General features: G+C 52.4%; 1 long non-coding RNA gene across 1 annotated transcript; it reads left to right on the top strand.

The window, feature by feature from the left end:
• Positions 1-190: 190 nt before the first annotated feature.
• LOC146590872 (uncharacterized) lies at positions 191-8,411 on the top strand. The gene is made up of 5 exons (XR_014896906.1): positions 191-267; positions 6,678-6,710; positions 7,240-7,377; positions 7,739-7,782; positions 8,236-8,411. It is a non-coding gene; the product is annotated as an uncharacterized LOC146590872 (long non-coding RNA).
• Positions 8,412-22,825: the final 14,414 nt, after the last annotated feature.

The following is a 22,825-nucleotide window of genomic DNA, read 5'->3' on the forward strand; positions in this document are numbered from 1 at the left end:
TGATCTGCCTCCATTCAGCCCTGGATGTTCCTTGGGACAGAGAAGCTGGAATAAGGCTCCTGGGTTCCTGTCCAACCCACTACAGACCTGCTTTACTGTCCCACAGGCACGAGAGGGCTGCGTGCAGCTCCTGGCTCCCAGAAGGGCTGAACTGCTGCCTCTCAGCACCTTATGGACATTTATGGCCAGGCAGTCACTGGTGGGCAAGAGAGAGGAGACACTGAGCTGGGTTTCGGATATAACTCTAACTTTATAAAAGTGGATGCTGTATGGGATCTTTTTTACCTCTATCTTCTCTCACCCCTCCTAACTCTCCCTTCTGTTTCCTTATCTGGGTATTTTATGACTCCAGGCCTGTTCTTCATCTTCCTGTTGCCTTATCTTTACAGCTTGTCTGTTCTTCCTCTCCTTGTGATCTGGCCATTTGAACGAAACCGCACTACGATGCTCCGCAGCAGCGAATGCTGGCTGCTCCCTTAACCCCTCTTTTGCTGCTCCTGCTGGTGCCTTYGCACATGCTCCTGCTAATGCTGCACCCAGGCTGACCTGAGTATTTCTGCTAATGCGTTTCAACACTAGGTGCCAGGAGCTAAACGTGAGGTAGGACACAGCAAGCAGCTCCTTCAGYTGTGCTTTTTTGGTGACTTTGGCCCCAGTCAATGTGGACGCTGAGCAGATCCCGTGCCAGACARTGATTCCCAGCTCTGTGGGGTGGAGGATGTGGGAGGACTGAGTGGCCCAAGTGGCTCTGGGGATTGAACGAGACCCAGCATTAGGGACAGCAGTGACTGCAGTGCAGAGCCAGGAGAGAGGAAGGGTCAAGCTCTCCGTGCAGCATGCTCATGCATGGGGCTGCGCGACGGACCCTGGGAATGGTCCTGAGCTGCACTGTGGAGGGGCTGTGGGTGCAGGCTGGGCCATGCGGTAGCAGCAGACTGGCTTCTGTGGGGCTCCTGTTGGCTRCTCCAAGGCTTGCTGCAGGTTCAGGACCTAGCTCTGCGCCTGCCACATGATGCCACAGAGCCCTTCCAGATCTACCCAGGGGACCAGGACGGGTCAAACCCGGTCAGAGCCGTGCGACCTCAGGAGGGAGTTTCCATGCTCCCCAATCCTGGCTCTCTACAACTGAGATATTATCCCCATCTGGGGTGCTTTCAGTGCCCGCTAAAGCGAGGTGATGTTGAGGTGCTCAGCACCCCCCGTGGCCAACCCCAAAGCCCAGTTCCCAGTGCAGGATCCCCTTCCCGTCCCCCGCACTGCTGGAAACTCTCCTGAGCTCTCTGCTGGAGGAAAATTTCTTCTCATCCTGGGCCACTTCTCCGTGCCCCTGGGCATTGCCTGTCCCTGCATTGCRTGGGGAGCATGGCCCCCTCCATCACACGCATGACACAGGACCAACCACGTTCTGCACCCAGCTCCCTGTCCCCCGGTACAGCTCCCCAGGAACCCAGCCAGTATCACCCCACGTTCCTGCCAGGCACCAGTCCTACTCACRTCCAATGACCAGGCTGCCCGCCAGCACCAGGACACCCCAGGATGGCGCTCCTTGGGGAAGAAGCACCCTGCAAAATCATCTGTGAGCTCGCTGTAGCTCCCTGTAAATGGCCTGTGACCCTCCGCTTTTGGATGCCTTATGGTGAGAGGAGGGAGGACACATGCCTCAAGGCATGAGTGCTCAAATTAATGAAAAAGGAAAGTCCTAGTGGGTAAATAACCCCCAGGACTTCCCAGTGGAGAGCAGCCAAAGAGAGGATTAGCCTGGATTATCCACGCAGTCCCTGCGGCAACAAGTCTGACTTCAGCAGCCGATCCTGACTGTGCCGTGGGTCCCCTTGGTGCCAGCCAGCTGTGTAGGGACTGTATCCAGCCTGCCAGGGCTGCTTTGTGCTGGCTGGGGCTGCCCAGGGCTGCGCTTTCTCCGCCTCTCCAGTGCTGGCAGAGAGGTCTGCATGGGACCCAAGGACACTCCAGACTTGGAGACTCCTGCTGGCCAGCTGTGGCATCTGGCTGTGCAAACAGGCTGGGGTCTCTTCAGCGATAACTTCCCACCCCCCCACAATCTGCCTGGACCTGATTCATCGGATGAACAGAGCAATAACCTTCAMCAGCCCCTTTTGTTTGGATCAGGCTTTGCTGAGCAGGTTCTGGATGTGGCTGTACGGATTATCATAAGAAAGCTTTGGAGAAGCATGGCTGTAGCTCAGGGTGATCTGTTCCCGGGGACATCAAAGGCCAGCTTTCCCAGCAGTGCCTGCAGAAGCTGACCAGATGCTGCTGTCTGAGCAGGAGCTCAATTGCCTCAGGGCCAACCACCATCTCTGCACACCTCTAGAGCAGAAAACTGCTCTCCTCCCACCTGGGCCGTCTGGGAGGGAAGAGCCATGTGGGATTTTGTCCAGCTCCTAAGGAATTGTTCCCATCTTACACTGCAGCCTGGTTTTCCAAGGAAATATTATCCCCCCTGGAAATAACATTCCTGTTTTCCTCACAACACTTCCAAAACATTTGTCAGATCAGACTGGCGACAGGCTGAAAACCAGAGCACTGAAYTGAACACCCTTTGGGAACTAGCTGGCAACAGGGGTGGGGCATAAGACGTGTAATAACATCTTAATTCAGCTTTGCTGCAGAAATGAGTAAAATTGGAACCTCTATTTCATTAAATTCCATGTAAATGTTGAAGTTCTTGTACTTTTGAGACCTGAGCCTGGGGTTTTTAGGCCGATCTGCTGATCTCACGAATTAGCCYGGTAGGATGGAATATATTGTAAATGACATATCTTAAAAACGAATAGTCATACTAATATCTTAGTGATAGTATAGAAGTATTGCTGAGATAGGATCTTGTCCAAACTGTATCTTGGAGCAGGACTGTCACCAGCACCCTCCACATCTCCTCATAGGCCCCTCAGTCTGTTCTCAAGGTCACGCAGACGTATGGGAGCACCACAGAGCCAGGCCAACCCCAGCCTTACACACACGCTCTGCAACCTCTTCACGCTGGATATTTTAACATTTTATAATTGAGCCAGAATCCCAACTGTGACCTGTGTTTGCTCAGCTCCGCTCGGGGGCTTATTGGCTTCAAACAGCAACGTGCATCCGGGTGCCTGAAATCCCACCCCAGGGCAGAGTTAGGGATGCTCAGAGATTAGTCTCTCACTCCTGTTCCCATAGAGGATGAAGAGATCTCAGTGTGTGACCCCAGCCTTCTTCCAGGGAGTCTCAGCCAGTGGTGACTGCTACAAGCTGAAAAACTTAATCTCAAGGCAAACAAAGTGACACAAACCTTCCTTTGGGCACTGGACAGGACAAATTAATGGAAAATATGAAGAATTCACTCTCTGTCTCTGACCACGAGACACAGCAAAGGCTCTGTCTGATGTTACATAGGACAGACAGCATGCCAGGGTAGACTGGGAGCCACGCTGGGGAACAGGAATCATGAGGGATTTAGGGGTGAAAATGGATAGATATATTCTTATCTCAGTTCCTRGTGTGGTAGGCTCTCACAAACACAATCTATAATCTTAGAGACCCTGCCTGGGTGGGGACAATGTGATTTTGCAGGTTTTAGACTGAAAAAGGACTTGAGATTGTGCAGAGAAGAGTCACAATATTCATTTAAAATCTGAAAAAAACACAACCTGCTGCCAGGCACAAAAGGAACTTGATGCTTTTGCTCAGGCAAAGGATGGAGAAACGACTCGGTGTGCTGTAGGAGTGCCTTCCCACAGAAAACAGAGAGCTATTTGGTGTGGCAGAGAAAGAGAACAAGAACTGCAAGCAGGGACCATATCATAAAAGTACATCTGGAAAGCGCTTACTAAAGCACCTGATCCACCTGCCCATCCAGGCATGATCCAGCCTGCTTGAGCATCTCCTGGGGTAGACGTGTCTATGTATCTTGGGTATCATCCTAGACAGCCTGAGCTGGGGACCTGCTGTCATTACCTCTATAAAGTTTTCCCTGAAGTTGTATCTAAATTGTTTTCCTGCAGTTTAAGTCAAGGCACATAGACTAGAGGTCTAAAATCACTGAGATGAATCCCTACCTGTACGCCCAGGGGCTGCACAGTGACTGCTGTCTGTGTCTGCATCTGAGCAGGTCACGCTACGCTGCCTTTATCCTTGCAAGATGCTAGCATGAAGTTCATCCCACCCCCTGTACGTGTCTAATACAGGTCTGACGAACCGAGCTGTAGAAGCATCTCATTTTCCCCAGTGTCAGAAGAAGACAAGCTCAGATGGRATGCCTGCCTTGCAGCTGTCTGGAGAGACATGACATGAATCTCTCCCTCCTTGGCTCACGTATCATTCCAGGAGAGTGTTTGTTTGTTAAGCAGCATGGGGAGATTATTCATCCACATGTTTGCAATTCACAGCAACCTTCACTCTTCCCTGCAGAGCTATTGCCGCCCCTCTTTCATCTGTATAGCTCATTTTTCCTCCCTGTGCTCCAGCCCCTACCCCTGTTCTCACTGCATCAAATCCTGTTTGACTCAACGATTGCTTCAATCAGTAAAGATATTCTGAGCYCAGAGTGTGTCCCAAAAGGTGTGTGGACTCTCCCAAAGAGCGGAGGAGACTCTCTGTCCCACTCGTCACTGAAAYATGGAAAAGGAGCTAGGTTTGGACAGGGCCCAGGTGGCCCCATGAGAATGCTCCTGCACCATCCCTATCCAGCTGCTACCCACTGAGCTGCATCCAGCTTTCCAGGCAGGTCCATCCTACACTCAGTTTATCTGAGTGTGCCACATTTATCTGCACCATGTTTCCCTGATTCCAGAGGCTGCGTGTGACTCAGTGTGAACAGCCCAGCACAATCTTCACCGCTTCCTCCTCTGCACAAGGCCTGTTGTTATCWGAGACAGAAATTGGGTTGGCTTCACATGATCCCTTCCTGCCAAGACTTCATTGGCTCTCGTGCATCCCTTTGCTGCCTCTTACTTGTCAAGTGGCAAGAAATGAAGTGACCCTGGTTCAAGCTGCAGAGTAGAAACAAGCTCCACGATGACCTGGAAAAGGTCTGTGGCTTGCAGTGTTGTAGACAAGACCACCTTTCTGCAAGACAGTTTAGTCAGACAGCAAAACATACACAGAGCTTATGGCTTATGCACTCTGTGCCCGGGGAGACYATGCAGTGAGTGGAGGGCTGCAGAGTAGGTGGAGGCCTATGGAGTGGGCAGSAGGTGTGTACTCTTGTGGACTGTGCTGGGAGACAATGAAGTTTACTGGGGTGTTACGGAGTAGATGGTGGGATTACAGAGCRTATGGAGTGACTATGAGGTACTGGGGAAGTATGAAGTATCCTGGGCAATTATGGAGTGAGTGGGAACTATGGAGTTTATTGGGGAGTAGCTGGACAAAGTTATTTGCATCTGGTGATAGTCAAGAAGTTGACTGGAAGATGTAAGGTTCACCTCTGGCCTTGACATCTCTACATCCATGAAGATGTTGGCATCGCTTCTCAAGAGCTGTAGGAGCCTCAGCTCCCAGGCAGAGGACTCAACCAAAGCTGGGAAATGGTGAGGTGTGTGCAGAGCTGGACTGCGGAGGGACCCTGCAACCTGCCAGGGATTTGAGACTCTCAGRAATTGCTCCTACAAGTGGGACTCCCACTGGGGTCTGGGAGACCTGTGTCAGGGAGGGTAAGGTACTGCCCTGCTTAGAACACAGCTGGGAGATAGAGCTACTGGAATGGCAGGAGCACCATGGGGAGGAGGTGGCTTGTTCTAGTGTGTTTGGGGTTGGCAGCAGGGGCCAGATTTTCTCCCCAGAGGAGCTGCATCGTTAATCCAGGATAATCCTTCCCCTGGCTTGGTGCCTGGGCAGACACATCTTCCCATACCTGGAAACTCTCTGTTGATGTGACTGTGCATCCTCAGGCCCTCCCAACTCTCGCTGATTGGTGCCTRCTTGCTTCATAAGGGCATAGACCACAGCCTGGGCTCAGCATCTCTTGTTTGCCTGTGGTGCATGTCTGAAGTCCTCAGCTCAGGGACGATGAAGTTTTGGGTTCTTCTGGTCCTGGCAGGACTTGCCTGCAGCTTGGTTGCTGGGCGTGAGTAGGGCAGGTCCCCAGGAGGGACATGGGGGCACYGGGGTGGGCCCTGCTGGAGTGAAGGAGAGGGCCAGATAGTCCATGCACTTACAACGAGGAGCTGGGTGCAGGGTCTGGCAGGTCTCTCTGTCATGTTCATGATGGCAGAGGTGCTGTGCACCCTTGGCACCATGGGAATGAGCCCTGCCCTGGTGCTCAGAGAAAAGGCGTTGGAGTGAGAAGGGGCTCTCCTCCAACGGAGAGCTTAGGAAGGACTTCCTGCACTAGGAACCTGGCTCTGGGATGAGAAACTGGGGGGCTGCTCCTGGGAGGGGCCAAGCATCCCAAGATCATCCCTACCTTGCTGAGTGCTGAAGGCACCCAGCAACCTCTGCAGATCTTTACTGGGCTCCCAAACAAATCCTTGCCCAATCAAGCTCTCCTTCATCCTTTCCCTGTCCTCAATCTTCTGCTCTTCTGCCCTCTTTCTGAGCATCCTCATGCCCCTTCATAAACAGGCTGCTTCTGGCAAGTTGATAGACCCACAGGAGGGACTTGCAGAAACCAGCAGGTCCTCTCTAATCACCCTGAGACCCTGTCCAGGTTTGTAATGCCACTCTTCTTCCATCTGCAGTTGCTGTTGATGAAACACCTCCCGCAGACTCTGGTAAGTTGGGAATCTTATGTACTAATCYTCTTCTCCAAAAGATCTGGTGGCTGGGCTTCAAGGCAGAAGTTTTGCCTGGGAGGATGGGATCTTGCACCCTCTTGGTTTTTCTCTTGTTCTGTAGGTTGGCTTACTCCTAGCAAGTGAGTCATACTCCTGTATCCCACTTCTCCTTCCAAGGCATAGAGTAGACAGAGAGGGATCTTGGACTCATGGAGCACAGACTATGATGACATGAACCTATCACTACTATGCTTGTGCTTGAGCCCCCCAGGGATGAGATAGTGCTGATCTCTACACTGCCCAGATGGGACTCAAGTACAGGCATGTTATGGGATTGTCCCCAGCTGACACATGCACTAGTATTGAGCTCCTTGAACTTGGCCCTGGACAGGGTGTCRGTGCCAGGGCAAGATGTGCCAGGCCTCAGGGCCACTGGCTTTTGTGAGTGAAAGGGATCATGGAGGGGGACCCGTGCAAACTTTAGCTGCACTTTGGGGAGTTCAGATAACACCATTTCATTCTACAGGTGATGATATAAAGGAAAGGGCTTCAGAAGGAGCTTTGGTRGATGTTGCTGACCTGCTGGAAAGCATTCTGAGATCTCTGGGTGATACCCTCGTTGGGACGGTGCGGCTGCTGTTTGGTGGAAAAAAGCGTGCGTGGGGTAGGTGGACGGGAACAAAGGTCAGGAAGGCTTTGACATGGGGTTTCAGGCCACCAGCATGGACTGTGCTGCAGTGGTGAGAGGTATGTCTAGCTCCTTCTGACTCTTCCACACCAGGTGATAGTGGGAGACATAGTGGGGAGGGGGGGGAGTGGGGCTATGAGAGGCATGAGCCATGGGTGTTGGGAGCCAGCTGAATATTCCTGTGGGAGGGGGGGGAGTGGGGCTATGAGAGGCATGAGCCATGGGTGTTGGGAGCCAGCTGAATATTCCTGTAGGGGACAAAATGCCTGTCATAGTGCAGCTGCGGGGTGACTGGGAACTGTCAGGTCTCACCTCTTCTGTGTTTTCTCTCTTTCAGAAGGCTAAAGGGCAACCAGTACAGTAAATATCTTCCTTTCTAAGGTAACCTCCCTGGGGACCCCAGGGACTTGGGATGCCCRGTCTCTGGTACTGGTACAACTCAAGGCCTGGGTGTTGGGTGGAGGGATGTTCTGGAGGGCATTGGGAATCCCGGCCCAGATTGAGCTCAGGGTGCTGGGGTGGCTGAGATGTTTCCACCATGGGATGGGGTTTTATTGCCAGTGATGCCCTGCTCTTTCTCTGCTCCTGCCCCAAGAACCAAGCAGTCAAACCTCCCCATGATTCCACACTAGGGTCTTTTGAGGCCATATGTGTTATGGCAAATTATCTGGGGTCAGAGCTGGGCCGGGAAGGTTGACTCAGAGCAAGATTCGGGGCAACCAGTGGGAGGTCMTCCATGGTGCCACTCAGAACCATTCTTGGGGCCGGGTGTGCAGCCCTGTGTTGTGAACGTGCTGCACAGGGAGCAGGATACCTTGTGCCCTCCCCTTCCAGGCATCCTACGACATCCCTGCTTCTGCACAGCCGTTGCTGCAACTCCCTGATGCTGGATCTCATTGAATTCCAAGTGCTGCCTGTGACACCAGCTCCTCCTGTCGCTCTTCTTGCATGGGATCCATTCTGCATGCTCATTACCCGTGGCAAAAGCTACCAATRAAGCAAAATTCAAATAGCTGCCTGTCTTGTCCTGCCTGATGTTTGTCTGCCTGTGACTTGTGGCTGTGAGGAACTGAAGCACAGCTCAGCTGCCCTGAGCCATGAGGTTGTCCCCCAGTACCATTCCTGACTGCTGTGACACATGAGCTCAGTTACAGCTGAACAAATCCCCTAAATCCTATTTCCTAACTTTAGCTTATAGTTTCCCCAGAATATAGTTTTTGTGTATGTGGGGGCTTGCACAGGCTTGTGATGCAGGTATATGTGGGCATATAATGAATGTATAYGTGCACATGTGAATGCACGTGTGTGTTTAAATATGTATGTTCCTGCACGAGTACGTGTGGGTGCACGCGTGTGTGCCTGTGTATCCTCATTCCTGTGCATGTGTGAGTGTGCACACAAGCATGTGCACATGTGCGTGGGCTGACAGTGGTTTCTAGACAGCTAGAGAGCACTCTGCGATGTAAGGCACACCAGCCTTGCTCTGACAGGCCTCCATTCCTTGAGCAGTGCAGCRCATGCTGTAGACCCAAAGGTCACCCCCAGGACAGCACACGTCCCATGAACCCTCCTGGGACTCCAGACAAATCCTTGATGCACTACACTGTTTGTATYCCAAGGCCTGTCAGGTTGCTCTGTTTAGGGCTCTGTCAATAAAGGCAGGACCAGGGACTCCCTGGAGTCTGGGAAGGATGTCAAGGAGCTGTAAAGGCATCTGGAGATGCCAGCTAGTACAGATCATCTCAGATACACAGAGTTCTACCTGGTCCCAGGCACAACCTTGGGCTCATACAAGACACAGCCTTGAAGTTGCCATGAAGGCAACTTTGCCGGGAGCTGCTCATCTGTTCTGGGTCTTCTGGGCTCACCTCACAAGAGATAAAATCCTGAAGGGTTCCTGATGGGACCATATCAGCACTAGACATGGATTGATCATGAGGGAGCAGCTCATGATGCAGAGAGACCTGCAACGGCAGAGAGATCGAACGACTGCTCTGAAGAAACAGGACAAGTTCCACCCCTCTCTCGGTCCTGCCCAACTGGCTGTCTCACACCCGTGATCACACCAGACTCACRGTCTGGGATTGCTGGGTTTCCCAGGGTATCAGCTTTCAAGCTGCCTCCACTCTGCTGGATACCCCTTGTCCTGCTCCCCTCTGCTGATGTCTGTAACAGCAGCACTCTGCAGCAGCCCTTGTGGCTCTGAGGACTGACAGAACTCACTAACCCTCCTGAGACCCATATGGGTCAGCTCCCACTGACTGCACCTCCCACCTCACAGCTCACAGGAGCCTCCCATGAGCTCTTCTGTCTCCTGTTCTGTATTTTAAAGGCTCGCTTTTGCTGGATGGTGCCCTGCACTGTTGCAAGCAGGAACCCTTTGCTACTGTGTGACGTGCTCGTCAGACAGAGAAAACCAACATGGGAAGGACTCAGATGGACACGTCCCCTGGGCCAGAGTCTGCATTCCCTTCATAGAGRGGTCTAGTCCATGGTGTGATCCAGCTACTAAATGGAGGTGACTGTTTTAGACTAACCAAATCTYCCCCCTGCTCTGCTGCCCAGCCAAGGACTCAATTCAAGTGCCCGAGTYGGGTGGCTGGTGGCAGCTGAGACCCAGAGCTCCTCTGGTTGCTGCTCTGGGGGGGAAATACCACCCTAGATCACATCTGTCACACGTGTAGATGCCTTGGATACTGCAGGGATCTCAAATAGCTCTGAGAGCACGTGGGTCTGCACTAGTTCTWGTGGGGGCAGACAATAGCTTCCATGGCTACATCTATGTATATGTAAATGAAGACATCAGTCAGGAGCTAATCTTCCTCCAGGTACTGCATAAACACTTTTAAGGCGTGGGGAGAAGGAATGGATTGGAAGGGGAGGGGAGTTACATCCCATGCTTTGGGGCCTCAGTATAATGTTATCTTCATCCTGTGTGTGATGGTCCTAGGATGGTCCTAGGACACCCACCAGATCTGTAGTCACACGGTCTGCAGCCCTTGTCTGACACAGAAATCACCCCACTGCTTTCCAAACCTGCTGAGACTCCACCAGCTCCAGGGCCTCAGCTGCATCCAGGTTTTGGCCCAGGGCAGAGAGCTGAGCACCAAATGGAGAACATGACACCAACCAAAAGGGACTAGCAGGCAGATTGCAGAGAGCTTCCATGGCCCAGCTGCAGGGATTTTGGTGGTCTGGATGCACAGATCTTGGTGGGAAATGACAAAGAGGTGGGCAGAGGACCTCCTTGGTGTCATGTACTCCTGGAAGGGCTGTTGTCCATCAATTCTGTCCTGCTCTGAGCAACAAAATCCAGCTCCAAATTGCCTACCCAATGTGCCTCAGAATCTGGTCTCTACAGTGGGACCACAGCATCCTAACCTGAAAAGACAGATCTCAAGACCCAAACCTACAAGGTCTCTGTGTCCCCAACCTCTTGATTACCTTACAGGGCTTGGATGCCAGATGCTGTGCGCAGGACCTCCTCCATCCTCATGATCCATTGATTGGGTGGCTTTCTTGGGAGCAGGGGTCTAGTAGTATTCAAGGATGCCACAGGCCACTTCCATCTCTTGCAGGAATATCCAACACCACTGCTTTGCCCCTGGAATGACCCACTGGGATCTGAGTGTTCAGAGGAGGTTTGGGGCAATGGATRAACACAGGACATGAGGAAGGAGTTGACATGTGCTCCCCCCTGGCTTTGGATTATGGATTTGGACTGTTCTCCTTCTCTGCTTGCCTGGAGAGCCTGCCTCTCCGTCCCCAGCAGACAGAAAAGGGCTCCCAGAAAAGCAGGGTGGAAGACACTTGGGGCTGTGCTGGTGAATGAAGAAAAAGCTTGGAGCATAGTTTCTCCCTGAAGCTCAGACAGGGGCATCCTGTATCACCCAGGAGGGGATCTTGGCCTTGATCCTGTATTTTCTCAGCTCCGCTCAAGGCATTGTTGTCTTCAAGCAATAACCTACATCTGAATGCCTGAAAACCGACCACGTGAGATGATGCTGCCATGCCAGGGGCAGATTTAGGAAGGGCTGAGATGATTGTTCATTGTCTCCTGTTCCTGTAGAGGATGAGGAGATCTGAGTGCACAACCCCAGCTCCTTTCCTAGGCATTCCTCGCTGTAAGTCTCTGTCTGGCCCCAGTTCAGCTCTCCCCAAAATTATTTCCTCCTAAGGAGCCCCTGCCCCAGCTGCCACGTCCAGTAGGGCATTGACCCCAGATGAGGCTCAGCTGGACCAGAAATGGGGCACTAGCCCTCAGGGCTGGAGGGACTATCCCTTAGAAATGAGGATTAAAAAGTGTCTGCGTAGAGGATCTGCTGCACCCCAGGCTGGCAGGTAGACTTAGCACTTGGGGTCAGAATCGTTCCTGGAGCCTGTTTACCTAATTCAGTGTCACATYGTCCCTGCCACTGTGCCAGATCTCCTCCCTCCCGGATGCCTCTGGGTTATTTTCCTTCTTGGAATTTTCCTCTCGTTAGCTCAGTTCCTGGGGGCTTTTCCCACCCCTTTCTGATCAGCACCTACTCCCTTCATAAGGCAGCAAGAAGTAGGGACAGTGCAGGACCTCTCTCTAGGTTCCCCACGGTCCTCCCCAGCTAAGCCTCCCCCTCTGTGACTCAGGAACGATGAAGCTCTGGGGTGTCCTGGTAYTGGCAGGGCTGGCCGGCAGCCTGGTCGCTGGGTGTGAGTAGGGCTGGWGCCCAGCAGGGACAAGGATTGATGCTGGGCAGCTGGGGAATGTGCATGGGGCAGGCTGCCCACCCCTTCCTGTTCCCCCTCTCTCCCTGACGACCGCCCTCCCAGCCCCTGGCATGGGCTGGGATCCCCCTCGTGCTTCCAGCTTGCTGCCATATCTGGCATCCTCTGTTCTCCTTATGGTAAATGGCTTTTGCTCTTTTCCCTTTGCTTGCCAGTCATATTCCCTGGGGATTTCAGGCCTGTCGGGATACATGCAGAGAATTGTGCTCTCACCCACCCTCCCCTTGATGCTGACCCATTTGCTTTCCCATTACAGTACCTGTGACTGACCCTGCCTCCTCTACCACCTCCTGTAAGTACTTGTGCACGATCCATAGCTCTGTGTCCAGCTGTTCCTACGCACGCTGCTAGTGAATGGGTGTTCGAAAGGAGGGATGAGATGTAGATACATTAAAGACTTTACTGCCTCTATCTGATGAGCTGGTGAAATCCACACCAAGCTTTGACTTCCAAGGCAGTGGGTCCAGGCCTCACCATGGTGGGGGTAAACACCAGTTCCTGGGGGATCATCCCACCTGAAGTTAGCTTGCCCAAGGTGCAGATAGGTGCTTACAGCCTTTGACTTCCACTAGGACCCTTAGAGACAGAGGTGAAAAAAGCTCTAAGGTCTCCAAACTGAAGTCAATTGGCTCCTTGGTCTGGGTGCTGACTGGCACCACTTTGGGGTAGTTCTTGGCAGGAGGCTGATGTCCAGGGATGCTGCAGCTCATTCCTGCCCATGAATGGATGCTGTGATGGGGGAAGTTGGGGGCAGRCATGTGTGGTGAGGATTTTGGAGCACTGGTGCTGAGAGGATCCAGCATTGGCTCTGACACAAGGCCTGTGCCTTGGCACTGGGGAGTTGCCTCTAGGCAGTCCCAGGTCAGAGACAGTGCCTGTGGCTGGACTAAACTTGGCTGCTGGGATTTGCTGGGTGTCTTGGCCAGACAGAGGGAATTCACTGAACCCAAACTTGTTTCTGTTCCAGCAGTTTCCCAGCTGAAGTCTTCTACCAGCTCTGGTAAGTGTCCTTGCTTGGAGAGCCTGATGGTGGGTCTCCATGCTGTGCTGCGTGGCAGTATCCCAGTCTTTGCATCCATGGCTCCCTTGTGTGGCCCAGAGTCCCCCAATGGTATTTCCTCTCCTGTTCCAGCCTCCACTGCTCTGGACCTGATGCCTCCCACCAGCTTGAGTGAGTCTGGGGAACTTGTACTTGACTTCCTGAGAGGCAGGAGAAATGGTCTAGCAGTGATGCAGCTTGCACCATGTGTGGGAGGGTCCCCATGGGATGTCACCTGTGGGAAACTGACACCTCACAGGGTTCTYCTTTCCTGCAAGGAAGCTCTCTTCCCACTGCTGACTTGGGCACTCATAAGTTATGTTGCCTGTATGTTTTGCATTGGATGTGGAAGCAGGGACCAAAGTCTGGGAGTCCAGGCTCGTTCTGTCTGATCCGAGTCCAGAGCCCCAAGAGCCTTCCCTTTGCTTTGCCTTCCCTGCTGTGGGGAATGTCTGTTCGGGTGGGGGATTGCCCATGCTCATTTGAGGCRATGTGAAGAGGGCAGGAGTGTGTCAGAGCAAAGGGCTGGCCAGACTTTCCTCCAGAGCCAGGCACCAGGACGCAAAGCATCACGACTTCTCTAGCTGTTAGAGGGTTGAGAGGGACTCACTTTCCTCCACAGTGTTTCTTCCTTCCGTTACAGCCACTGCCAGTGGCTCGGTGTTCTCCTCTGCTCCCTATAAGTTGAGGTCTCAGGCCTGAACAGACCCTGAAACACCACTAAGTTCATCACYAGGCATGATCTTAGCTATTCCTGGCACAGATGTACCTCCCTCATCCTCACAGCTCCGCAGTGATGGACACCACTGTTGCTCTATTCCCTGGCCAGGCTGGCTCTCCCTTGCTGCATCTCAGTTCATCTTCTCATCCTGCCTCTGCCAGGGGAAGTTTTTTATTCTACTCTCCTTCTCATGCTTATCACACATCTGGGGACTGTTGATTTGCCTGGTTCCTCTCTGCATAGAAAGGTTTATTTGCAGAATTGGTTCAGGATACAGTAACAGACACTCAGACTAGCAGTTTAARGTTAACTAGTTTATTGTGAATTTACAGAATAATTATAAAGGTAAACAAATATTATTGCCATTCCAGTCAAAATAACAATAAAACCCATTGTCCAATAATCCTGAGCTAGGATTAATATCTAGGTGTGAAAATACTTAGAAAACCACAAAAACTAGGCAAGCTTGCACGAACCAGGGCATGGTTGCTTTAGGGGAGTGAATCAGACCAGCCAATAGGCTCAAGGAATTTCAAATTCCCCAGTCGAATCAGACCCTTTTATTCTTTGAGTCCCATAACCAGGACCTAGACTCCTTAGCTCATTTATCACCTTGTTACATCCTTCCGGATGCTTTCCCTCCTGGGGCTTTACAACTCTCTGTGCATATGGTCCTTTGTCACCTTTTGGTTATCAGGTGGTTACTTGGGGRTAGGGGGTACTAGAAGGGTGATTACAGCAGGAGACAAAACTGGTCCAGAATTACCTTGCACTCTCTCACCTAGATAAGAAGCTGCAGTCCTTTCATCTTCCTTGCTGGTCTCATTTTCAGCCCTCTGAGTGCTTTTGTAGGTTTTGTGGAGTATTGTGATTTGGGTTAGTTTGGTGCCCCTGGGGGTGGGAGTGGGTGAGGGTGGATCCAGAAAGGTCGGTAGTTCAGAGATTAGCCATTTAATGAGATTTGTCTCTTAAGTGGATGACTTTTCTTCCCCTGSTAGGACAGTGACACAGGTAAGCGTTTCTCCATGGACACACTGGTGAGGATCTTGACATCCCCAGACTCAGCTTGGATGTCAGGTTTCGCATTAGGGAGGAATTATTCCCCAGGCACTTGCCAGAGACGGCAATGAGGCTTCCTCACTGCGCAGTCTTAGTGGGTCCATCTGGCAAGATCTTCTCCTAGACATTTCAGGACTTGGGCAATGGGATGCCGTGAGCTCTCTAGGTCTTACCCCACATGCCCATTTCAAGTTGTTCTGCCTGAGACATATGTCCTGAAGCACATAATTCTGCTTGCTGGAGAGGGTGACAGAGAAACCCTGGCTGTGACACAGGAGGCCAGACTAGAAGTGCAGTTGAAACCTTCCTGGCTCAGYTCTGGAGATCTGAGCATATATTGCTCACATCTGGCTTGGGGTCTGCTCTTCAGCTGATGCCTGCAGCTGCTACTGTTAAGGTTGTCCTTATCTTGGAATCTGTATTCCCAGGTGGGAGAAGAATGCTTAGGGGTGAGTGTAATAGGTCTGCTTTGGAGAGGTGGGACACTGTGTCCCTGTCTCCACCCTGAACTGGGCAGAAGGGAGATTTCAACATGCAGCTCAGCCATTTCAGTGCAGAGTCCTGAATGGATAAGGCCAGGGCAGCACGTCCTCACTGGGGTCTTGTGAAAGGTGTTAAGTCTCCTTAGCTGCAGCCCTGGGAGAGAAGAGGGAGATGTGCCAAGGTGTGAATGTGACACTTGTTTCTTCACACAGATGACAATATGGATGGAGACGGCAGGGGATTGCTTGTTGCATTTTCCCACTTCATTGCAAAAGCCATTCAGTTAGTATGTTGCAAGTACCAAAAGGTGTTTGGGCTGCTATTTGGTTGAAAGAGGATGAGTATGGGAGCGGACAGGGGAATGGGAAGAGTCTCCCACCCCTGCAGCGACATCCATCTCTCCCTGACGTTGAGTCCCGGATGGTAATCTTGGAGCTAGCTCCTCTCACAGTGGCTTTGAACCTACCCCGCCTCTCTGCAGACGATGGAGCTGACCCCGCTGACATCCGCCTGATTGCAGTGTCTGACCAACGCCAAATTCAAAATAAAGTCCAARCCATAGAGCTGAGCCTGCCTCCTGTGTGGTTTGCGGCCGCCCTCGCGTGGAGGAATGGGAGTGGGCTGAGGTGTCAAAGCCTCAAATTTGACTGCCTGCTCTGCCAAAAACATGCCTGTCTCAGGGCTGGGAGACGCCTGGTTGCTATGGCAATGAGGATGATGCTGGCAGCTCCGTGGGAAGCTCTTAATCTTCCTGGGGATGGGGGAGGAAAGGCTCCACGTCTTTTCAGAGTTTTTGTACAGCTCCTGAGAAACATAGCTGTGTCCTAGCATGACTGGAAGGCAAGTCAGAAGGGGCCATGAAAGGGGCTCACACGCAACTAGGGAAAGCTTCCAATGGTTTGTGGTGGTTCCAGCTTGGGAGACCCGGTGAAAAGAGCCTCATGAACTTGTTAGGTTTTGCTTCAACCTGAAGGGTGGCAGCTATGCACTGGACAAAAATTTGCTGGTTCTCCATGTCTGGCTCATTTCAAGGTCTYTTGTTCATTGGTGGTAGGATGCTCTAAGAGTAGCTTGTGCCAAGGGCTGATTTTCTCCAGAGCAAACTACCTCAAGCAAAAAATACAATCTCCTGATAAATCAGGCTATGGTAGACAAATATCTTGTCCCCACTCAAATAGCAGCCTCCTACTCCCATCGGCTGACGGATACTCCTCTAGCTGAGAAGTGTGTGCTGTGGCTAGGAAAGGCCAGCCTGGAAGCACAGGAGCTTTTGGAAAAAGAAAATGCAGTTTCTGCTTTATTTCTGTTCGCTGTTTCTCAGAAGCCACTGCCTGAGTCAGGACCATCTGTGAGTCCCACACTGCACTGGGACTTTTCTAGATCTAGGTGTAAAAGGCTTGTTTGTACCTTGACGCTTTAGCTCTGGGGATGGACCAAAGTGGTCTAGTGTGATTCCAAGTCCTACAGTGCTTCAGTGACACCTCATGTCCCCAGGGCTCCAGCAACATCTGGGTGAGCTCCAGGAAAGGGAGATGTGACCAATAAGTTCAGTGCTGCTATTGTGCTGGGATAGGTTTGGGTGCCACCTCACTAACTCCTTTCAGCATTTGTGGGCAGTTTTTCAAGCACATTTAGCATTTCTGCACACTTGAACCCACTTTCTTGGGGGGAAAGCTATGTCGTTCAATCATATGGTAAAGACCACCTCTTAGTGGGCCAAGGCAAGCATAGGGGGTAGAAAACATATCTGCAATAACTGCAGTGTCCACAGAAGAACCTACTACCTCCAATTTATCATTATAGGTGAGCTAAATCTCATTTTAAAAARCATCTATTTTTTCCCTGTGAAAACACTCTGTGACAAGGGAAAATGCTCTGTGAGGGGATGTGGAGTCCTGTGAAACGACGGTGTTGCTGTGCAGTGCAGAGCTCTGTGCTGCCAGTCTTCACAGAGTGGGATGTCCTCTGGGAGATGACACAAGTTATTCCTGACAGCTCCTCTTCGAGTAATTGTTCCCTGAGGTGGGTTATTGTGTTATTAGCGATGGATTTGCTCAGGATGGAGTGGAGTTTAAATTAGACTCCGGCTGACAGAGCCCTCGTGTTTTTGTGCTGGGCGGTGTAATCCGGCGTGAAAGGATTGCCCGTGTTTGCATATTGCACAAAGGCGTGTGCTTGCAAAAGGCACCGCATTGTCCCCAAAGCTGGAGATTTGACCTTAGGAAGGGAGCCATTTTCAGCAGAGCTGAACACAAAACATCTGAACGAGGATGCTCGGAGCAGACAGTGTGGTTTTACAACAGGCGTCACTGCAGTGTAGGGGCCAGGGCCTATTGGTGGAGGGGCCCAAGGAAGCCTGGGCGGTTCAAGATGATGGGGCTGTGAGGTCCAGGTAGGCACGGCTGGTGGCATGGGCACTGCAGGATCATGAAGGACCTGGCACACTCTTCACAGAATCATAGAATCACAAGGTTGGAAGGGACCTCTGGAGATCATCTAGTCCAACCTCCCTGCTCAAGCAGGGTCACCTGGAGCATGTTAGAAAGGGTTGCTTCCAGGTGGACTTTGAATATCTCCAGAGAAGGAGACTCCACAACCTCTCTGGACAACCTGTTCCAGTGCTCCGTCACTCTCACAGTGAAGAAATTCCCCCTCTCGTTCAGGTGGAACTTCCTGTGGGTCAGTTTTTGCCCATCGCCTCTTGTCCTTTCGCATGGGACAACTGAAAAGCATTTAGCCTCATTCCCTTGACACCCTCCCCTCAGGTACTTACAGACATTGATAAGATCTCCTTTCAGCCTTCTCTTCCCCAGGCTGAGCAGGCCCCGCTCTCACAGACGTTCCTCAGAGGGCAGACGCTCCAGCCCTCTGATCATCTTTGTAGCCCTACGCTGGACTCTCTCCAGCAGCTCCCTGTCTCTCTTGTACTGGGGAGCCCAGGCGTGGATGCAGTACTCGAGATGAGGCCTCAGTAGGGCTGAGTAGAAGGGCAGGATCTCCTCCCTCAACCAGCTGGCCACACTCTTCCTAATGCACCCAAGGAGACCATTGGCCTTCCTGGCCACAAGGGCACATTGCTGGCTCATGGTCAATTTGTCATCCACCAGCACTCCCAGGTTCTTCTCTGCAGAGCTGCTCTCCAGCAGCTCAGCCCCCAGCTTGTACTGGTGCCGAGGGTTATTATTCCCTAGGTGCAGGACTCTGCACTTGCSCTTGTTGAACCTCAGGAGGTTCCTCGCYGCCCAGCYCTCCAGCSTGKCCAGCTCTCTCTGAATGRCAGCACAGCCCTCAGCTGTAGCAGCCACTCCTCCCAGCTTGGTATCATCWGCAAACTTGCTGAGGAGGCAGTCTATCCCTTCGTCCAGGTCATTGATGAAGAAGTTGAACAGGATGGGACCCAGTACTGAGCCCTGGGGAACTCCACTAGCCACARGCCTCCAACTAGACTCCGTGCCACCAATGACAACCCTCTGAGCTCTGCCCCAGAGCAAAATCTGGGGTTGCAGGTTCCTGGATGGAACCTTATGGACTGGTGGCCCAAAATACTGCAAGGTCCTTTGCCATTATCTGAGTGCCTAGGTTGGGTAGGACATATGGGGGTTACTGGAGATGAGTGTCAACCTCCATCCATCAGGGGAGAGTCTAGAAGCCACATCTCCATCTCCAAGGCAAGTGCTCTAGCTGCTAGACCTCAGTGCACCAGTCTCTCCCCTCCACTGTATTTTAGTTAAACTCAAGGCAGAATGAGTAAGCCTAGCACAATCTGAGCACAACCACCAGTCTGAGTGCTAAAGAAAAATGAAGTTTCAAGGCATCTCTTTTTCTGCTTTCCAAGCAGTAGCAGGCAGGATGGTATGAACACAGTCCAGCAAGGACAGGGCCCCAGGGTGTTGCTAGCAGAAATTCCTTGGATCTCAGGTGTTTCAGGGGTCAGGCAGAYGAAATCAGGAGAAGGTGCAGTGACACAAGATCTCCTTTGTTGCTGTAGTTCTCCAAGAAGAATGGAGCAGACTTGGATATGGTTTTCAAGCTCTGATGAGTTTAGTCAGCAAGAACCTGGGCCTTAGTCATGGGAACTACACAAAAAACACAGTAGAAACAGACAGCCATGGATTTAGTAGTGACAGAGAAGCTGARTAAAGATCAGGGAGCAGAACAGCGTAGCGAGGCCAGGTCCTAGCGCCTCCAAGAACAGCTTCACTGGGGAGTGACTGAGGCCATGGGAATGGGAGCTGGACCTGGGGTGGAGAGCCGTGTATGACCCACCCAAGTAGTCAGGCCAGCTTTGGTGGAAATCTCCTAGCACGGTCACAGTCATGGTCGTGAGCCTTCTGGATTGCATGCGAACAAGACCTGAGGAAAAAGGGARGAATCTGAAGCTCCTTTGTGGCTGCACTGTGCTGAGCCTGGAGCTGACCCAGCTGGCTAGGAGATGATACCACGATTATTTCAGTTAACTTAATTTACTGCTATTACTGTCAGTTGGACCTAACGATCCGACACGGAGCAGCAGTCCTTAGAGGACCCATTTCTAATTAATTGTAGCTCATAAACTAATTAATGGATTTACTCGTAAATTCTCAGTAAATCTATGCTCTCTGCAAAGAGCAACGCTTTTRCTTTCAGGAGGCCAGGCCATCCCTTGGTGTACGTGTCACTAGGGATGCTCTACTCTAACCATGGCGAATGTCTCCCTGCTTTGCTTTTCCCAGCAGTGAATCTAGGTGCTCGCAGAGGTGCCTGGGCTCCTCTTTCCTGGGGCTGCTTTCATCTGAGCTGAYGCAAAGACACACAGTCCTAATTGGAGGGCCAGGAAATATTTACGCCTGGCTGGTGACTGGGCCTGGGCCAGCTGGACCAGGTGCTGTGCAGCTCCTCTCTGCTGGAGCCRTGGCCATTCCCGGGGGATGGTCCAGGGATGCTCCAGGGATGGCAGCCCCTGCTGCGAAGCCAGAGGAGATGCTGAGGCAGCTGCATGAGGATGTTGCCAAATGGGCAGACCCCACGGTTCCCAGCAAAGCCATGCCCGCAGCTCAACATCTGGGGCCCGTGGTCGCCATCCAGTGTTACAGCATGTGACAAGGCATCCTCCCCCTTCTCCCCCTCCAAAGCCTGGCCAGGGCAGCAGAGTTGCAGTCCCCTGCCCAGTCCCCAGCAGGCAGGGTAGAAGGCTGTGCCTGTCTTGTATTGGCAAATTGTTGGTGCACATGGCAGTGCCAGTCTGCTTGGGTTCAGTGGGGACAGCTGGGGAACAGGGCAATGTGACAAACCTCTGCTAGCCCCAGAGGACTTTGGGGTAGGCTCCTGGCAAGATCTTTTCTGGGATGAATCTGGTGCRAATCCCAAGGGGCCTGGACCACTTTGTGGGATCATTGCTGATGCATATATGCTGGATCCTTTTATTCTCACCCTGATGGCATAAAGGGTCAGAAACAGCCTCAGATGATGGTTCTGGGTGATAGGATGGCTTCCAAGAAGGGCACATCAGGGATAAGGCAGCCTAGGAGTCTGCCCAGAGATGTGGGGCTATGCTGTGCCTGGGGCTGTGCTGACTCCATGCACTGGGCCCCAGAGCTATGCTATGCTTCAGTCTGTGTTGTATCTCATGTCCTGGACCCTCAGTCTGTGCTGAAACCCCCGGGCTGTGCTGCATCCCTGTCCCACACTGTGGAGGATGCACAGATTTGTAGGAGCTCTCCTGCTTGAGGACCTCCGTGTGTATAAGCTCTCATCTCCCCAAGATTTGTGCTACTGCCCCAGGTCTGGGCATGGAAAACACGGTGGAGCAGGATGCAGGCCATCCTTCCAGACCGGGAAGTTGTTGAGTTTTCTTACCAGCAGATGTCAGCTCCCACCCGAGGATGCACATCTAGAGCACAGCCGGCTCCAGTTACAGACTAACACGGATTCACATCCCTGTGCCTAGCTGGGTATCCCAGGGCTGTAGCTCAGCCCCTGCCTGGACGTGCCTCCTCCTGCATGCTGTGGGGCAAGCTGAGAACAGCATCCTGCTCCGACAGTACCTGTGCTTGCTCTTCCAGCAGCCAGAGCAATGCCCAGAGATTGCACAAAGGGTCTCCTTGCTCCCAGCTGGGCCTGYGGGTCCAGCTGCACTTGCACCCATGACACTTCCCAAGGACATGGAGGCAAAGAGGTGACTATGTGGCACTAGAGTTGTGCGTGCTGTCACCACTGCAATGACCCAAAACGGCCTGTATCAGCCACAGGGGTTCCTCTGGGAGCTACTGATCGTCAGGGCAATATCCAAACCTCTCTGGGGTTGCTCTGTAGTGGTTATATGAGAATATATGCTGCTAAGGAGAAGGACTGGACATACCTCTCCYGCCTGTGCAGAGCCCCTGGGGAAGTTTAGGGACAAGGAGTAGATCAAGGAGGTGATAACAGTCCTGCTCACATGCAGCTGGGGTGGTATCTCTTCTCTGTGTGGATCTCCAGTCCCCTTTCCTGCCTGAGCTGCCACTTGCCATTGGAGGGCTCTGAGATGGCTTCAGGCATTTATTTGTGATGTACACAGAATAAGGGTAGAAACCCTCAGGAGCTTAGTCACGCCTCCAGGGTGGAGGGGGTCTCTGAGGTCCCCACAGMCTCTCTCTGCCATCCTCAAGCGTCAGAGATTGCAAGAGTTTCTGTTTCCCCAAGTAGCAGATGGATGCAGGTGAACTATGACAGAGAAAGGCCTTCTCCAGCCTTTCATGTCTCAGCCAGGGACCATGGCCAGTGAGCCTGGATGTGTCTTCAAGAACATCTTTCCAGATAAACTTTGTCTGATGTATGTCTGCACCTCTTCTCCCTGCAACAACCCACGCAAATGGATCCCATGGTCTGGCTGATATGACCAGCATGGCTAGGAGCACCCCTGCGTGGGCTGGCCACATGCTGGAGAGCCTCTGCAGAGCTGCCAAAACACCTAAGGTTGGATGCAATGAATGGGGCTGGACTGCTCTCAAGAGCGAGGAAACCCCCAGTCATCATTGCATGTGTGGAGGCAGGCTGAGTTCCCACTGCAGCCAGCCCCCTTGCACTGCCAGGAGTGCCGGCCTGTGAGCAGACGTTGCCTGAGCTCACTAGGGCCCTGAATCCCCTCAGTCGAATTACACCAACTTTGGAGCATTCATTGAGATGCAAAGCAGTGACTGGCGTGTGGAGGTCAGGGACGCCACGCCAACTGCTCATCCCAGGCATGCGGCACCCCGGTCTCCGGCGGTGGGTTGGGGCTCTGTTACCCACACTGCTGTTTGCTCAGGACCCACATTTGGATGAGGCCCTGCATTGGGAACCTGCAGAGTGAGAGCAGCGCGAAGCATTGGGGGATGTACAGGGTCAGGGCAGCTCCGAGC

The sequence above is a fragment of the Rhea americana genome, unplaced genomic scaffold (genome assembly GCF_003343005.1).
Source record: "Rhea americana isolate MKP2758 unplaced genomic scaffold, rheAme1 scaffold_399, whole genome shotgun sequence".
NCBI classification, from domain to species: domain Eukaryota; kingdom Metazoa; phylum Chordata; class Aves; order Rheiformes; family Rheidae; genus Rhea; species Rhea americana.